General features: G+C 39.9%; 1 protein-coding gene and 1 long non-coding RNA gene across 2 annotated transcripts in view; both read right to left on the bottom strand.

Moving 5' to 3' along the window:
* The window catches only part of lingo2 (leucine rich repeat and Ig domain containing 2), a 202,777-nt gene that overhangs the window by 39,502 nt on the left and 144,627 nt on the right, over positions 1-18,648 (bottom strand). The window lies entirely within an intron of this gene.
* LOC137188796 (uncharacterized) lies at positions 24-1,196 on the bottom strand. Its single transcript, XR_010929523.1, has 3 exons — positions 621-1,196; positions 414-507; positions 24-267 (listed from the first exon to the last, which is right to left on the bottom strand). It is a non-coding gene; the product is annotated as an uncharacterized lncRNA (long non-coding RNA).

Here is an 18,648-nt window from a genome sequence, read left to right on the forward strand (position 1 = left end):
GTAGAGAAAACCCTCTCAGTGGGGGTAGAGGAGGCCTGTATACACATGTATGAGAGGGCTAGGTCTGACAGCAAAGGATATGTGTCTCTCCTATCACCAGAGAGCAGGGTCTCCAAAGGATATTATAGGAAGCATGTCCCTATACATCTCCAGTTCTTTGTAAGTCTTTTCCTGGATGGACAAGGTGCTCTGAATTAGGTTCCTCTTCAGGTCTTCTGCAAAAAGCTCCTCCAAGGTAAAATCATCAGCCTTCTTGCAGATTTTAAGCTAAAAGAAAAAGAGAAGAAAAAATATACTTCAAATTTAGCCATTTATAAAGTTTATGTATGAAAATCAAAACAAAGAACACATTAAGATTATTAAGACAATCATATCAAGTATAATTTCAGCAATTTTTATCATGTTGTACTCACTGGTGCAGTCTCATTCTCGCTCTCCTCCCATCTCTCCTTTTTGTCTGGCTGGACTCTTCTCCATGTTCCTCTCACCATCACCATGCTCTGTCAGCTGTAAGTGTAATAAGCAATTAGACTACACAAAGGAGTAACACAGGAAATGATGCAGGAGATGAGTATTTGATAATTAAAAGTCTAAATTTAATTCATATTCAAAATGAATACCTGCTCTGTTTCTGTAGGATGTGCTGCTGCCAGTACTTTGTCCTTCATCCGGTCCCAGACTGTGTAATCATTCTCCAGTTTATGCTTAAACCAAGGATCCAATGCGGTTGCTTCTCCAAAGAAGGCTCTGACGTTGACACTCAGGGGTTGAGAACCTTTACTATCAAAAGAGCCATTTTTGGCCAAAACAAACAAAAAAACTCCAAACTGTCTGGAGGCTAAAACATATTTGAGCCTTACAATGAAGGTAACACAGCCTATTAAGTCTAAATTAACCAACATTAGTGATAGGTGTATATTAGCATTCATTAATATGTTTTACCATGTGGCTACTCTGCTGAGGGCTATTTATGATAATTTGGTACTTAAACTTTGCATTTCCACTACAATAATACCATGTTTTATTGCATTTATGAAATTATATAACTACAATAAAGAATTTACATTTTTTGTTATTTTTGTTGGGGTATGCGATGACCAACAAAACACAAAACTGAACCATTGTGAAGTGGAGAAAAAGTAACCGGCATGCGTAGGTCTACTTTGAAATAGAGTAGCTATAAAGAGCTATGCCTGCTTTGAATGCCCCCTGTGTTTGTGCAAATGAATAAAGTAAAAAGTAGCCTACTTTGATAATAAATAAAGGTTTCAAAAAAGGCCAATTTCAATTAAATTTTGACTAAAGTCCAGCTCAGTGTGAGGTAATCTTCTTCTTTTCTACTCAGTCACGTACAGCAATCAACCTTTGGGCCCACGATACAATATCAGCTGAGGGTCGTTCAATTCATTGACAAAATCACAACTTGTTAAAACAGATACTTTGTTGCAAAACACTGGTTCAGTGCGATTTCTGTTTCTGAACATCACTGTAGATCTTCTTGACATCAGGGCTGTAAGATGTAACTTTGATCTCATCACACAAGACTGCAGGCTCTCATCTGTGAGACGGGAGCGATATTTGGATTTTATGTAGTTCATGCTTGAGAAAACCTGCTCGCACAAGTACGTTGATCCAAAGATGGACATGACTCCAAATGCATTCTTCTTCATGTTCACATAATTGTCGGGAAAAGTATTCCTCGTTCCAAACACAAGTTTGTCGGGTTTTCAATATCGCTCCATTTTTGGTTTTAAGCGAGAACGGCCTTCTGATAAGCTCCATGTTCAGAAATCAAATTATCGTATAAATTATTCTTCATTTAAAGAGTAACCACTTACCATTCCACTTAGCTAGGTAATGGAATTATTCATCACTAATTTTATCCCATTGTGCCACCATGTACCACAACACATCACTGTGCTCAAAAGCTATCATACCTGTCCCTCTCCATTGGCTTTCTCAGCTGTTGATCCATTTGCATTTGGCATTTGCCTACTGATACTAATATGTAGACAATAATATCTGCCGTTTAACTTAATGATGAGCAAAGATTCTTATTCAGAAAGTGTTGCTTTGCTCGGAGCACAGTCTTGGCCATGGATGACCTCTTCATCCACACGATCACATCCCGGATCTTTGCTGTCCATTTTGCCACTGGGGGTAATTGTGACTTTAAGTCCCAAGATTAAGCATGTGTGCGAAGCAGCCTCTTTTAATGATGTGCAGCTTTTTTACTGCCACTCCCATGTTGGATGCATAATCCACTGTGACAGCTGTAACTTTGCCCTTTATCCCAAACTCATCCAAAATGTCCTCAATTTCCTCTGCTACCACTGCCCCTGTTGTGCTTTGTAGACGGTTTTTGTTTTAAGGACTTTCTGATTCATCCTTCCCTCAGTGATATAACGTACCATAACTATAATGTAATGGTCCTGGCAAATGCTTGTCCAGCCATCACTGGTACCTGCTACTTTGCTGACCTTTTCCAGATCCAATTGTATGTTTTCTCTTTCTATGTTGTACCAGGCTGTAGTGGTCTAAAGGTTAGAGAAGCAAGCTTATAACCGGAGGGTCGCCTGTTCCATCCCCCGAACAGGCAGGATAAATCTGGGTGGGGAAAGTGAGGAAGCAGTGCTTGCCCTTCCCTCATTACCTCCGAGGTGCCCTTGAGCAAGACCTTTAACCCCAACTACTCCAGTGGAGCTGTTCAGTGGCCAGCAGATCAAACTGTGATTGTACTGGGCAGTTTCCAGATATGAATGTATAACTGTGTGAATGTGATCAGGGTGTTCCTGAAAAAGAGAACATTGCTCTCAGAGAAACTTTCCTGAATAAATAAAGGTTTAAAAAAAAAACGCTGGCATCAAGTGATTGGACAGACTGTCCCTGGAGGGAGGGTTGTATTTGGGATTTAAGGCCTTGGTCATCTCCCCGCAGAGAAATTTTACACTCACATTATTATGCTACACCTACCACAGAGTAGGCCTAATAGTTTACTTTAGACTATGATGTGCTATGACACAGGAAAACACCAAAAAAGGCCAAAGTCCACGGATATTGCTGTGAATAACCAGATGTCAATAATGCATTTTGCATACCTAAACGGAGGAGACTCAGCCGTAGCAAAGGGATGTAACCCCTTCACCATAAATCTTGTCACTGCCCGGTGACATTCATCCACTTTCTCCTTGCTCATCTTCCCCTTCATGGCTACAATGAAAGGAGTTTTTCTACAAGAGGGGGGTCTCTGGGGATGAACCAGAGATGGAGGGGTGCTCTCTGAACTCGTATCTAAGAAAAATATATATTAGAATAATTTGTAGACATCATTAATTTACCTTCAATATAAAAGGCAAATGTCAGCTCATCTCTGTTTTGTATCTGAGCATGAGACATTGCTACTGTTAACATTAGCTGTATTTGGGATGTTGCGGCATTCTGCCTGGGAGACCGCACCACGTCGAACACGGTGCATTCCTTCAGATTCACGCTGTGTTGAAGTACATCCTTTGTCATAATGGAGGTGCTTCCTCCCTTGTACAAAATATCCTTTCTGCAGGTGTTGCACTTTGCTGTGTCGTTATCTTTTTTAGTGAAGGTAAGCCAAACTTTTGAGAGTTTGCTGCAGTCCAGGATGTTAACATAAGTGTCTCTTCGCAGATGCTTTGTTGACGTACTGTGTAACAAATGATGTGCAATGAGGTCGGTGTAGCAGGTCCTGGCAGATAAGTGCAACTTTTATGGACTAAGAAATGCTCACTGCAGTTCACTCGGGAGCGCGACTGAAATATGCAAAAGTTAGGAACTGATAAGCAGAATCGAAATGTACAGGTCTTATCAAATCCACGGTTCTTGGAAACTCTAACCAGTTCCAACTTGGAACCAGTTCTTGATACCCAAACCTTACATGGTTCCTGACAAAATATGATGGATGTAAAGGACTCCTGAAGTGCTTTGTCTTTAAGACAATTTCCTGTCAAGGTACATTTTTCCAAAGTAAAATCATTATGCATTTAACCTTATAAAACCTCTGCTTTTAGATAATAGATAATAATAGATAATCTCTAATTGCCATTTAGTGAAAAATTGTAGCATAAAAAATAAATAAATAAATAAAACAAATTCCTGTAAGATCCAAACTGAATGTATGTATAACGATATAAGACTAATAGTTATATTACTGTATATAAAAGAGATATTATAAATAATACAAATGTATTTTTTATCTGAAAGCCTCAGCAGACAGTTTATCAGACCATCACATATTTTATATGTGATTGTTCTCATTGTGAATCATATCTGATATTAGATTAGTCATCTCTTATTTTGAGGGCAAAAGCAGCCATGCCTGGTTTTTATCTATGAAGCGCTGCCCCAGATATTACCAGCCTACAGTATCTCACATCTAAAAAAGAGAGATAATAACAGCAGAGCTATGCAAAGTTGAGGTTGCTGCTTAGATTCCTTTTGTGTAAACAGAACTAGTAAATCTGCCCTCCAGATTTCATGTATGAAAATGACTAGTGATGGGGCAGCACAGGTGTTTGTGAAATGTTTCTTTACTTTTTTGCTTAGGTGTATTACTCTTGTATTAGTGATACAAAAAAACCTCAAACAAAATACTCAACACAGTCACACCTGTGCAAGCTTGACAGAACAAATGCCCATAGCACATTTTATACATATAGTGCAGTTACTATATATTAAGTAGTTTACAAGAAAATCAAATTTGACTGACAAAAACATGAAGCAGAAAATAAACCATATAGACAATAGGGGGAAGTTTGAATGTAAAACTAAGATAAAATATTAAAATGATTTTAGCAAGTATGAGCACTGATCAGGATAAAATAAAGAATGGAAATTTAAACACTCTGAAGCAAAAAAGGTAAGTTTCTTTTTCTCAAATCATCTGGGAGGCCGTTCCAATTGTTTTGTTGTGCATTTTGGCACAGGGCAAGAAGACCTGAGTGGCTTATGGTGGTTGTAGTCAGTAAACCATCAGTTAACCATTCTCATTACTTTATACAGTAAGTGAAGCATCGAGGAAAAACTTCTTGTAATTGATGGAGTTTCATCAGCTATGTAAGCATCGTTGTAGAAGCTGAAACGAATCTCAAAAGAGATTTGTCATATTCAGTGTAGCCAGTCGTGGTTGAAAAGCCATGTAATGAAACGTTATTTTTCAGTGATGGAAAAATTGTAGCAAAAGAAATTACAACCCTCTCAGCATCCTGAGAAAAGTCTGTCGAAAGCCTGTGTGACAAAACAAAGGGATTGTCCTGTAATGGTCTGTCTAAAATTATGGCGAAGGGGGAAAAATGAAGTGATGTTTGTTCCACTGAAATCTGAATCATAACACTTTCCTATGCCAAGGCCAAATCCAAGATGTCTTTAATAATACTGCTAGTAGTTGATGTTCTGTCCACGTATTCAGAATATATATTTTTCATCACATTTGTCATCTAAAAAAAACCCCAGAAATGTCCAAAGATTTAATGTTTACTTCAGAAACATTATTCTTTGTTTGTGGGAAAAACCTGCAAAGAGTAGATCATCATGGGATAATAAACCCCTCCATTAAAACTCATGCTAATGAAATTTGTACTAGGTTTAGCAGCTCCCAAAAGCAGGATGAGGCAGAGTTCACTGCAGAATTTACCAAGGAAAATAATGTCTTCATCTCCATCATGGGCAACATTGACAGACTAATATCAGATGTCAACGTTACCTTGATATACAGTATTAGCTTACATACGCACAAACAGATAGACACACAAACACTGGGACATGAGGGTGCAGAGTGAGGGTGCAGAAAACATGCTTCAGGGTCCAGTCTTTGGCTCCCTCCTGTTCTCACTTTGCAATACTACAGCTTAGTTATCATGTCTTGCACAGACAGGTTCATGAATATATCTCTGCATGTCTAACTAACATTTCCAGGTAGATATTCTCCCACTGGCTCGAGTTCAAAATTACTTTCTTTCTCTTTGTGACATCCTGTCCCCTGTAAGATGAAACCATACTAACACCTCTCCTATCTGCAAAAACCTTTCTGTGATCTTTAAGAACCAACTGTCCTATAAGATGGTAGGTAATTTTCTACTCTGCAGATTTGTCCTCTATAACATCCAGCTCATCAGCTCCTAGTACGTGTTCTAGTCATTGTCAGGCTAGACTACTGTGACTCTCTTATCATTGTCCACTTTAAATCCACTGCGTCTCCCTCACAGCTCATCCAGAATGCTGCAGTCCATCGTCTAACCTCATTACTTCCTTGAAACGACAAGAAACTTTTCTGGCTGTCTAGTCTCAACACATTCTCCTTCCAGTGGTGAATTTTAGTGAGAGCAGCGAAGTTGCCATACATGGAAAATCAGTCCATCTTGACTCCTGACTTTAAGCCGTTCACCTTGCCTCAATTTCATACCAAACCAGGGTTTAAAATGCTCTAATCAAACACTTGAAGCCCTTGAAAACTTTTTCAGATCTTGAATATTTTTCTAAAATCTTAAATATGCATCACTGAATATGCAACAATCAAAGTTACAGTTTGGAAAAAGAAAACTCCTTGGGTATCATTTTATTTTTATTGAGTTTAACACTCAAAAACTCATCTTACAGTGTGCTTGATTAGATTTGATTCATTCAGATTTTGATTCAAATATTGCCAAATCCTGATTGGTGCTAAGAAGTATACGCGTCGCCGTTTTCCAACTGAGCACCACTCACTTCAAGCCAGTGATAGAAGTGCAGACAAAAAAACTGAAATAGCTCACGTGAAATAGCCAAAAATGTTCTAACAGGCAAAAAAAAAAAATTGTGAGAAAAATGATATTCTGCATGGGTGCATACTGTCAATGCACACACCTCACCTTTTTTATTGTGTACCCAGACCTTGCACTTTTTAAGACTCTCCAGCAATTTAAACCAAGGGTGCCAGTTCACCTCTCCCATGACAGCTTTGGGATCATAACATATTGTAATATAAACCCAGATAAAATGAGCCTCAATTTGCCTGTCTTAGTGGCCCTGCTGAATGTGATTCCATCAGCTGTGGCAGGGAACATTGTGCCATATTCACTCCTAGAGATGAGATTAGGTCGGCACTGAAAGATTTACTCATCCACGCGCGACCCTTCTCAATATGTCACTGCGACATGAGGGGAAACTCAAAAACCTTGGAATGTTAGGGAGTGTTGTTGTGAAAGCTCATCCTGAAAAGCTTTCTCATTACTTTATAGTATTGAGAGAATTCAACATTTTTCAACATTTAGGTGAACTGTATCAAGACTCAGTAAATGAATCAATGCCCAGTTAGCCAGAAAAGACTGGGTAATAGTTCACATTGATCTAGAGAATGGAAGGCCCACACCTTTTGAGCTTCTGCATGACTTGATATTAGAGAGAGTTTATGTCTTTCACTTTGAGTAAATCACATACATGTACAGGCACAGACTCCTAAGCTAGTCTGCAAACTGTTAGATCAATAACGCCCATTGTAAGTAGATAAAGGTATCAGCTAAATTTATAAAATTAAGACGCAAATGTAAAATGAAATATGAAACAGTTCTTACTTACTGGAGTACTGCTTTATCACAGTTAAGTGTAACAGCACCCTGGATAATGCAAGTGGGATGAGATTACACACACTGTTTGAGACTTGATAATAACTGACAATGAACTATGGCTTATATGCATATTTATATTGTGATCTGTAGTAAAGCTCCCCAAACATGCATATTATTGAGACATCAATTACTTGTTCACCTATGCATGAAGCAGCTGTAAAATTGATATAATCAAGAAGTTACTACAGGTTAAAGCTGAGCTGCAGAGGGTACTCACAGAAGCAACTGTCAGAGGTGTTGGCTCCTGCTGTAACTAGGATGAATAGCCAAATAACTGGGACCTGTATTATTTTCATCTTAGGTCCCTGTAGCAATAATGCAGTATCTAAAATGAAAAATGCTTGTAATTGCTGAGTTTTATAAGTTGTATTTATACACAAGAGAGTCAGCAGAAGGTTTTGTCCCAAAAGAGGAAATATACCATTTAGTAAACAAAAAGACAGTAACTTAAGTCTTGCAGTGATATAATTTCCATTCAGGATTACATCTATTTGACATAATGTGGACAAGAAAATCAGGGAATAACATAGACACTGCTAGAAATGATACAATACACCTATCAAAGATTAATTTGGTTGTTCCTGTTAGTGGGTACTGTGTTTTCTCATTAAATCAGCAAGTCTGTCTGATTAAGTGTTTTGTGATTAATTGTGGAAGCAGAACAAAACAACAAAATATTACCAGCAGATAACAAAATATTATAAAAACATAATTTTCAGGTGCACTCAGTGGCATTTATGTGATTAGTAGACGTTGAAATTATCATCTCTGCCCACTGCCCGAAAGCTGCGCCCTGCCTTAAAGATCTTTCCCATTCAATTTAACGGCATGTTGCCCCCGTCCTCCTTAACTATTTGCCTGTGCCGTTCTGAGGCAGTGCATCACTTCTGCTTTCTCATTGGACAGGACACTCCACAGTCCTAGCTGAGATGGGTGACCATTACCTCCCACCCAACCCTGCCGCTTCACTTAGCTCAGATTTAATTAACTCCAACCAGCCCTTACTCCTGGAGTGATGGCTGCAGAGGACTGTCCACTGGGGGTTTCTGATCAAGAGGTGGACAGGAATACAAACTAGCACTTCAAGCTGAAGGAAAACAGAATCACAAGCTGGTGATTGTGATGCCACGGCTGGTGAAATGCATAGAAAACAACAGTAGGATTATGCTGTGTGCTATGGGCCAAGGCTTTTCCCCCACACATCACCCTTTATTCTACTGGAATCCCTAACCTCCCTCCTCCCAGCTCCCTCTCTGATTTTTCACTTCTGTGTTTAATTAGGCCCTACAGTTAAACAATGCTCTCAGCTTCTAAGGGTCTTATGGCGGGTGCAGACCGGCCATGGAAGTGCCACGAAGTGCAGCCAGTTTCCTTTCGACACCCATGTTAACTGATTGGACTGTTTAGACCAGTTGTGCCATGGTGTGGGGCTCTGTGGCCGGTGCGCAATCAGATAGATAGCGATAGTTTCGGCGTCTGGTCTATTCTCTCTGCGTGCCGCGACTGAATCTGCCAAGGAAACACACTGATAATCTAATATTAATGATATAGCTCTGCTATAAATGCCTAGCCTATTTTCAACAGAAGCCAAAGCTGCACAGAGGAGATCACAGGGTCAGGAAGTCATACACAGGAACGACAATAGACCAATTTTCAAAATACAACACCCTGTCCAGGTGAAGGACAGAAGTTTATCCATCTGCTCTGCACTCATCCGAAAATACTGATGATGGCGTTGGCTGTCCAGCCTCATGTATATATATATATATATATATATATATATATATATATATATATATATATATATATATATATATATATATATTTATAAATTGATGAGGTTATTACATACCCATGATAAAGATCAGCTCTACATGTGATTAGAAAAATGCAGAGACTTGCTGATCAGTGCAGAGAAATGTGCTTCTGGTGTGAACAGCCAGGCTCCTGCTCGCACAAATATTGACGCTTTGTGGTGCTTCGCAAAGCTTCTGCTCTCGGTCTGAACATGCCGTTACTTTACCAGCATGAAGAAGGGGCGAGGAAGAGGAGAGAGGGAGAGATTCATGTTCAACTCACATAAAACTATAAGAAAAAAAAAAACTCCTGACACGCCATAATTCACCCCTGGCTCTGTGGCTCCACTTGTGGGGGGAAATCAGCTAACACACACATACACACATGTACACACTTTGGGACTGATATTACAGTATATATTTCACAGCTCTGTGTGGTTCGACGTAGCGGAGTGGTGTAATGCTCAATTTAAAGGTATGTGAGAGTGGCATCTCCATCTAAAAATGACTCTGTCCGTTTTGGCCTGTGTTCTTCCTGGATACCAAGTGATCCATGAGGACTCCTCCACAACAGTGTCAGCGGCGTTTGACAAATGTGCTAGCCCTGCAAAATGCTTGTACAAGCACAAACATATCCGGACTATTTATCTTCCTGCTGGAAAATTTATCAGAATATGAAAGCATATCAACTGCATCCATTTTGTTTGGAATCAAATCTGACAATAACAGGCATACATTGGGCAGATGATAGATGGCAAAATGTAGGAGAAAACAGAAAATAGCAATTTCACACTAAAATTATTTCATGTTTAATATCCGCTTGGTTTCCTTCCAGCTATTCGCTTTTCAGTTGTGAAGAAGCAATTCTAAAGTTTGATGTGCCTCGAAACAAATGTGGTCTGAGATACATCACTGACTCAAAATTAGTATGAATTATTTTGCCATATGGGTCACCTTCTGTTGAACCTAAAATGATTCAACTGTAGGTTACCATGCAAACATCCATACTATTCTTATTTTATCAATGTTTTATCTTTACTACACATGTAAAGTATGTGAGTTTCCTTTAGATGTCTCTAACTATTCATTGGTCCAAGGGGGACTTGTCCCTTTCCTGACCTGTCGCCCTACTTATCCAGTTATTGCTGGGAGAGGTACCTGCAAGGTCTATGAAAAAAAAAAGAAAGAAAGTGCAATCTGGCAGTATCAATAAAAGAGACAATCTGATGTTTAATCCCACTGTTATAAAATTGTTCATATGATTACTACAATTGAAAAATTAAGAGTGATGAATCACATTTTTACTGCCCTGTATCACAATGTGACTATAATTGGGTTGACAAGTATTTCACAAGGTTTGAGAGTTCTATCTTACAAATTTCAGTTTTTTTTACAACAAAAAAACTGTCCAGACACACTGTTCACTGTAATGTCTTTGGTTGCCAATAGAACTCAATAAAACTGAAATTATTTTATAGTCAATGTGACAAATGGAGATTTTACAGCATGCCTAAATTCTTAATTATGTCCTTTTGTGACCTGCCAATTCACTCGATCAATTTTATTCAACTACTGCCTCCGACTAAGGTAGCACTTATCCAATTTGATTAATATGTTTCATTATTTCACAGTTCTGCACATTATGTTTAGTCTCACCTTGGCACGAACTGTGATACTTCTATTGCCCTTAACACAGAGCTTATTCCTGAATGACAAAAGCAACAGGACTCCTGACAGAGCTGTCCCCACGTTTACTGTTACTCTATCATTGTACCGTATAGAGTCAAAGGCAGATTTTTCACTCTGTCTGCTCCATGTCAGCAGCTTGAATCCTTGCTGAGCACATTAATCCTCTGGGATGGGGCCCTTTAGAATCATTTATTCACAGTCGGGGGTAAAGCACTGACGAGTCAAAGGTCAGTACTTGGCCATTCATATCACCATAACCCTGGGGCTTTTCCATCACTGTACACTCTCAGTCTGGGTGAGAGACCACAAAGGTCAAGGCACACATTGTCGGGGGTGGTGCTTTCTTCGATTTTCTGGTCACTGATATCTCAAGCAATGTTGTCGCAGTTTGATTAGCATATGCCATCTGGAGCATATTCTCATCCAAAATTGCTTACAGTAACATAAGCAGATACAACTAGCACGGGTGGTCATTTATGCAATTTAAGGGCTATATTAAAGCTTCATTCAATTCTGGCATGACGACATCATATAAAGATAACAAAAGTCAATATATAGCTCTAAATATGTACCTAAGACATACAAAAAATACATAACCACACTTAAGGAAGAAAATTCAAGAAAAAAGAATACGTATTGTATTTTTAAAAAACGACTCAGCAGCATGTGCGTGAGTTGTCACAGTAAACATCAATAGCCTTCAGCCATAGTGGAAATTCCATAGACATGCAATCATATTTCTTCTTTGGGTCAAGCACTGCAGTACACGGCAACTCTAAGGCTAATCTCTCATTGGGTATTCATTGCCAGGAGGCCGCCTATTCATAAACAGGAAAAACAATAACAGTATGACATAGTAGCTGGATATCTAAATAGCCTGAAGAACAATTCACATGATTGCACATAATTACTATCCATGGATGTCGGTTGAACACAAGAGCAAATAACTGCTTTTGGCAGAACATGTGGGGGGAAATTAAATGTTGAAATTTTCTTTATAAAGAATAGATGTTCAGTGGCACAAATCCATTTGTGTAACCAAGGTCTAATGGATATGTTAATAAACTGCATCCTTCCCCACTACTGTTCGTAAAGTTTGTTAACTTATTTAATGCTGGTGTGATGTTCGCCATACTATCCATAGACACTGATAATGCCATCTTAAGTGAGTGTAGGTCATGCTATTAATTTGTGCCAAGTGCTGCAAACTGGTCCAAAGTCTCATCTCTGTAAAACTCACTCATTACTGATGGAGAGATTGATGGGGAGAAAAGGAGATTGGCACAATGCTGAGAGGACCTAGTTAGGCACCCTGCCATTCTGTGGTTTCACATGTAAATAACTTTCATAGCAAGTTGAAATGCACTCCTCAGCACTCCTGTCAAAAGCAACAACATCAGTGGTGCTGCTTTCAGGAATTTCATCCTCTTTTCACCCAGCTCTGTGGTGCATCATCACATTGGCAGTTTTGTCTCCACCCATCTTTCATCTTTGGCACTGTTTGTGCTTTTATTATAACAGCTCATCTTCATGTACTCTCAGTAATTTGCTATTCGTGATCGCCGATGGGGCCATAAAGCAGAAAAAATGATGGAAATAGACAATGATAACTATGGCTGGGATTCTATCTTGGTCCACCGTATTGTGCACTGAGGCACATAAAGGATATCTTGAAGCAATTTTGACTGAAACTGTGCTTCAAAATGAGTCAATGAATCTTATGGGGATGGATTGAACTTCATTCCTATTGAATAGGGATGGACGGATGTAAAAACTTTCAAACCGGTTTGATATTAAGCCAAATACTGGACCGGAATGGTAATACCAGTTTTTACCACTAGGTGTCCCACATGACTCAGCTGCTCCCGAGAGGAACATAATGAGAGCCCACAACTGAGTGACACATCGACTTTTCATTTCTCACAACAACCATTCTACTTTTCTTCTTGTGCTAGGGTGCTGTGTGTAGCCACGGTGTTTCTGCTTTAACAGCCAGAAACAGCGTGGCTACACACAGCATGGCACAGCTTTGCTATGGTAACGATACTAGCCATGCTAACTAACTGCTAGCCGCCATGCAGGCTGGTAAAAGGATCCATTGCATCCCTTTGTATTTGCAGGTTGTCTCCAAAACACAAGCTGCTCTCAGACTGCTGGAAGCTGTAAGCAGCCTGGCTGGGTTTATCCGGGTTTATCGGTGAGATCTGGGCCACTAGCCCGGGTTTGCCTACCTCCTCCAGCTTGTCTTTGGCGTCCAGCTGGGTGGACAGCAGCAGTCAGTCCTGTCAGTGCTGGAGCCTCTATGCGAGATGCTTAGACATCTCATAATGACAAATGCTGGTCCATTTGTTTTGCATAAAATCAAACCAGTTTAAGCTTGTATACCAGACTGGACCAGCAGGACTGGAAACTGCCCCAACCCCACTATTGAATGCACATTTGTATACTGTTTTTTCTAACATTTTCTCTTTTTTTTAGACAGGTAGGTCTGAGGTTGAATAATATAACCATCGGGATGCTCAAATTTGTATGTTTCTGCTAAAGATGAGTAATGGAATCAGAAGAAGAAGACCTCAGCTGTGGCTAAGTGTGGAATGGGGCCATTCTCAAGTCAGACACAGCCACAGGTCCTTTTCTGCTTTTCTCACATACATGACCTAAAAAAGCGGTTGATTGAGACTGAGCTACAAGTTAGTCTCGGGTAGGCTGAATGGTAAAAAGATCTCAATGCTTCACAAAGCATCAGGGCCAAAGAAATATGGAAACATGGCAAATTATTTTTACTAGCTGATTCAACAGAGCTAGGGGGGAAATGGAGAAAGAAACTACAGGGCAGTTGAGAGGTGCTTTAGTCAAGAGACCATGTGTGATGTTATAAATAAAGTATATTGAAACTATGCCAATTGTGTGCATCTATAGTACCTAAAAGTGAGTGTATAGTCAATGTGGTTGTGACTCTTAACTGCCCCGATGAGCCCTGTATTTCCCAACATCTGACCCTTGAGAAACAACAAAAAAGGTCTGTCTGGAGGTGCAATGCATTTAAATTGTTCCCCTTAAGTTTAGAACTAATGCTTTATAGAGCAGTCTATCACATCCTCATAGTGGTCAGACCTCTGGAGGATGCAGTCTTTCTTAGAAAAGTTTTTCCCAGGTGTAAATGCACCCGCATTTCTGTCATTGCATTACACCTCAGGCAACATCCTCTCTCTCTCTCCATCTGAGTGCAGCAGAAACCTTAAGTGCCAGAAGACTATTTGGAAACCTTAAAAGCACCTGTGCTTGCTGTTGTCTCTGTATCACCTGCTTTCCTTCCTTTTATATAATCATGGAACATTCATTCCGCTGCTCAGACGAAAAGCAAAGCAAACAGAAAAATAGGAATTGTTTTAACTAAATCTGAATTGTTGCCACAAACACTTCAGTTGAGTATGAGCATTTCCGTATCATAAAGAATCAAAGGTTGATATTTCTAACACAGTTATTACCACAGCGCAACTGAGAGGTGGGTGTGGGTAAGCAAAGATGAATGTACTCATTCAGCACTCCACCTCACCATTCAATTCGGTGGAAGTGTCCTTGTATGTGTAGCCGCTCTTGAAGGATATGCTTGTCTGAGTTCTGAGGCTACGCACTGAAGGAACAGGCAGCCAGCAGACAATCACAGAGGAGCTGAGTGCGTCCATTAAGGCTGTCAGTTAGCAAGGGCCTTGATTAATTGCACGCTGCATAGTGGCAAATTAAGGCAGGTCTCAAGCCCACCCCCCCAAATAATTAGGTAAGAATAGATTGCCACAGAGAGGAGGGTGAATACTGGGTGCCTGGCATCACTCAGTCTGTCTTACATGTAATAAAAGGTCTCACACTGTGTGAGCATGGGCAATAATTGTTTGCGAGTGTGTGTATTTGTGTGTTGAGGAGTGTATTTGCATGCATGACTGTGGCTTGTGTGAATAACTGAAGAAGTAATGATGGTGCTGATGGTGCATACATTTATGCTTGCCCTCTATGGCACTTGCTTGTAAGCGTGTATATACACAGCGTAAGGTATGTGCATAGAATGTATATGACTGCAGTAGATTTTGATTGCTTGTGCATATCTGTGTGCTTTGTTACAGTATGTATGAAAAGAGCAATGGAAGTATAGCAGTATATCACAGATGACAGGTTTCCCATGCATCCCTGCAGCCAACGCTGCCTTGTATTGGGTCTTAACCAGCTGCCTTTTATGTAACATCACTGCAGCTGTGGTTACACCTGTCTTTTCAATGTGAATTTTATCATCTGATCATGCCAGAATGCATTAAGTGACATGTCCAACTGCTGCCAGAGAGGATTTTAAATCCACTGAGCCAAGCTACATCCTGAATTCAACACTGGACTCTGGGGAAAGGTGAACACAATTTAAGCAAAATCTTGACATTCTTTTTGTTGCGTCAGCAGTACCATACCCCATGGTGAGTCACAACATCCTGCAACAATTCCCTAGAGGTGACACAGTCCCACCAGCTACGGCCTTGATATCAGATATACACTCTTCACTCTCACTTCAGTATTACTAAAAAACTGTGGTCAGGTTGACAATAATCATTTATGCTTAATACCTTTTGAAGATATGATCAGTTACCCTAACACCCTGTCTACATATGACACTGTTCTGCCTCATTTTTCAGTCCTGTCTCCTGTCCATCTGACAGCACTAATGTGCTTCAGTTTTAATCAATGCAGCCGTCTATACCTGCTGCATAATGACTCATGCTTCACTGACATTTATGCATGCAACTGCAATCCAAATCATGTTTGTAGGCTTCACGTTTACACTACTGTATTGTGCATCAGTACATACATTCTATATTGGGCTGTAAGTGTTGTCAAATGCTCCTGAATGTACAGCAGCCCTGTGGTTGAACAGATCCGGTGAAGGCACTGACAGACGACTACAGCTGCTGCTGCTGTGCTGCTTTCACTATGTGGTTGATGTAGATAAGGTGTAACAGTTGCTGAATAACAATGAATTCCATTGGATTTTTTCTGTAGTTCATGTTTGTGCACACAGAGCTCTATTGCAAATACACTAGATGGACTGACGCATATACAGTATGTCATACAATCAGTTCTTGCATGTGCTTTTCCTTTGTTCAGTTCTTACGTGTGATTCTGCTTGTGTGGCTTGACTAACTCTAAACATGCATTTCTACATGTACGTCACCCAGTGGAAGTACAAATCCTCTTTATGCTCCCGGGCACATTTTGTACATCAGTGTTTAACAGCAGGCCATGTAACTAAAAAAATACACATCATGATGGAAAACAAGGTTGAGTACTGTTCAGCTGTATACAACAGCCAGCATGCACTGATATGAGTATGTTAGGACTGCTGTGGTAAACAGACAACACTGCTTAAGTTCTACAGTGTGAGGACTGGTCAGTGGCCTTTACATATTGTTCAACAGTGAAACAGCCCCAGGGAAGATGAGTTCTTTTATGTGTTGATCCTGCAGGGAAGTATACCGAGCGTTCTCCCAGTTGGTAGGGGCTTAATCTTCTTACAGGCAGGCTGCGTAGAGTCCATTAAAAAATGTCTCTCTCTTTTCTAACAGGCCATTTCTTAACCATTGATCAGATTGCTGGCTTTCTAGGATGTTGAACACATTCTCCAGGTGGGTTTTGCCAGTGTGTTTAGAGCAGTAAAAAATATGTATGTATATTGTTTTAGAAAGTAGGAAACAAAAATCATGGCGCTCTGTAACTTCTCTACATTGTTTCTGAGCTATGCTGGCATCTCAGGAGAGCAGCAGTAATCATCATGATCAAATAAACACCCTCAAATTCTAATTTACTCTTTCTTCCTTGTGCATCATTTTCTGTCTGCCCACATGTCTTCTGTGACTTGTATTCTCAAACAATAAAGAAACAGTGGTTATGTATTGTAACTGTGGGTCTATGAAAATTGATCTAGCACTGTTTGATTTAACATCAAGGTGGTGTCAAAGGCAGTAGTGAGCCCATTTCACATCCACCACTCCAGTTTTCAAGGATGCTTCTCTGCCTGTATTCATAGAATTAGGGTAGCTTGGACTTTTGTTGCTTTTCTGAAAACAATCCTTCCCTGCTTTTGGTGAAGGGCCAATTTGACCAACACAGGTGAGGAGACAGAATCACAGACGAAGTAGACAATTCTGTGGTAGAGACAGTTGACAAAGTTGAATTGTTATACCCAACAGTGTAATCTTCCTTCAGTGGTTGTTCAAACCACTACCACTGTCTTCACTGTCCTCTTCCACAAGAGGCTCCATGGGAGAATGTTTTGAAAAAACCTTGACAAGACCCAGTGGTGATCAGACCCGGGGCAGAGTATGACAGAGTCTTGGGACAAAGCTACACAAAGCTCTAATAGTTGTCATTTGAGTGTTCAAGAAAAGTGGCAACTGTCAACGCTGCCCTTTTATAGACCCTTTTATAGGACCAATACCTACAGAGTTGAGGGTCTACTTCTGATTAGCTAAGCGGGCCTGTGCAACATTTTAGTGTGAAAATATGCAAAGATGAATGGTCAAGTGATGCATTACATGGTTGATTCCTTCTCAGTGTAAACACAGGGTTAAGGGATAATATTCTAAACTTTTCAGCAAATTGCTTAATTTGTTAGAACAATTTACATTTAACCTAGATTTAATGTCAAGGAATTTGGGCATTAATAACACCCTACTTTGACCTTCTGACATTGAAGTCCCTTTATACCCATCATCAGATATGCTTGGGTCTTACTGATAACTGCAATCAGATGAATTACAAAGGTACTGTTGTTACATTACAGCAGTCAGTAAAATACTTAATTACTGAGATTAGATTAGTAGTGATCAAAAAAGACTATTTTGAATGAACTTCAAGTACATTAAAATGGCTCTCCTGTAAGATTATATGTGTTGACATATACAATGGTTTTCCCTGGAGGATGAGTAAGCAACAAGTCCTCCAAATTAAATGACCAAATACATTGTTTGACCACCTGCACTCTAGAATGACACATATGAGCTTTTTCTAATCTGATGCCCCTCTCGCCAGTAATTGGCAGGACAACATAATTTATCTGTGCTTTCCAAAACCATCACAAATCATTGTTAAAAGATAATGATGCTTTATGATGTGAAAGTACTACGGTTAAGGTCTGGTTAGCTTTAGACACAAAACCCACTTGGTGAGGTTTACTCGCGGTTAGTAGTGGGAAACAAACAGTGGTCTCCTGTGGCAAAGTCCACTGTTGGGTTATAGCATCTATCCACCCCTACTCCTCCAAATGAGGCAATTTGTCGACATATACAGTATACACGTCATCTGAACTGCACCACTGCTCCAGGTCATAATTACTGCGCCGCCAGGCATCTGTCACTCAAATGTTACTATAGGTTGTTTTTGGCCAACTGACATTATGACCTATTGTGTTGTTTTTCTTGGGAGGATAGTCTCTGCAAAAGCAAATAAGGACTATAGTGTTTGCAGGACAGCTGGAGAGAATATTTTACAGTAGAGTA

This window comes from Thunnus thynnus, chromosome 9 (genome assembly GCF_963924715.1).
Source record: "Thunnus thynnus chromosome 9, fThuThy2.1, whole genome shotgun sequence".
NCBI lineage: Eukaryota > Metazoa > Chordata > Actinopteri > Scombriformes > Scombridae > Thunnus > Thunnus thynnus.